The sequence below is a fragment of the Pinus tabuliformis genome, chromosome 4_1, assembly GCF_031772625.1.
Source record: "Pinus tabuliformis cultivar Carrire ecotype Pingquan chromosome 4_1, CPIR1, whole genome shotgun sequence".
Lineage (NCBI taxonomy): Eukaryota > Viridiplantae > Streptophyta > Pinopsida > Pinales > Pinaceae > Pinus > Pinus tabuliformis.
In genome coordinates, this window is record NC_142303.1 from 86,366,072 (window position 1) to 86,367,273 (window position 1,202).

The window sequence follows — 1,202 nt, forward strand, 5'->3', positions numbered from 1 at the left end:
ACATGAAATTTTCAAATATATAACATTTAAAATTAATTGTAAAAAAAATGAAGCAAATGGATTACATGCGGCCTTTAATGATATTTTTCAAAAAAATTGTTACGTTTTATATTTGATTGTAACATGAAATTTGAGAGAGAGAGAGAGATAAAATTAACTGTAAAAAAATGAAGCAAATGGATTACATGCAGCCTTTAATGATGTTTTTCAAAAAAATTGTTACTTTTTATATTTGATTGTAACATGAAATTAGAGTGAGAGAGAGAGAGATCATTTTTTATTTTTTTAGCGATTATCTATATTAGGCACAAATATATAAAATTAATTGTAAAAAAATGAAGCAAATGGATTACATGCGGCCTTTAATGATATTTTTTTACTTTTTATATTTGATTGTAACATGAAATTTTGCATATAATGAGGCATTCATAGTTTACATGGTGAAAGCCAATTCAAACTCCATACTTATAAGTTCACAATGCCACCTTGAAAAAACTATATTAGCTTTTATTAATATGACTTGTTTATTATAACATTTAAAAATAAATAAGATAAAATCTACATAAAATGTGTGTGGTAGTGTTCTGTTGTAGATAGAATAAAAAGAATGTGCAACAATTAATGTTATAAATATATACATTATATCATTGTTGATATTTGTGATGAATAATTATGTCAATATGGTAATAGGGTGCGATCATACTAGTGTTAATGCATTGGATCCCATCAGAACTCTACAATTAAGCACACTTGGGGTAGAGTAGTATTGGGATGGGTGACTTCTTGGGAAGTCCTAGTGTTGCACCCTACCAAAGGAACCCCCAATGGTGTGGCTTGTTGGCCAGTGAATGCACTACTAAGGCATTTGGGCCAGTGTGCAGGTCACATGTTCAAACGGTTTTTTACCCATGTTATGCTTGGGGGCGGTGCAGTTGCACCAAGAGGTTATAGAGGTGGCCGTCGGGGATTGACCTTGTGTCACGTGAGTACAGGAGGCGGCATGTTACCGATTCTACTAGTCATTAAAATAAATATGGTAATAAGAATATTATTATTATTTATTATATTATATTAAAAATTAGTGTGACTAATGGTCAACCCATCTCCACCTTATGTGAGTATCAACTTAGCTAACAATGCTTGTTTAGGTCATTGGTTCAAGTTTTTGTTGATGCTTTCTTGTATCATAACGCTTTCACTCT

At 31.3% G+C, this 1,202-nt stretch overlaps 1 pseudogene; it reads left to right on the top strand.

The window, feature by feature from the left end:
- Positions 1–689: 689 nt before the first annotated feature.
- Positions 690–808, top strand: LOC149174312 (5S ribosomal RNA; annotated as a pseudogene).
- Positions 809–1,202: the final 394 nt, after the last annotated feature.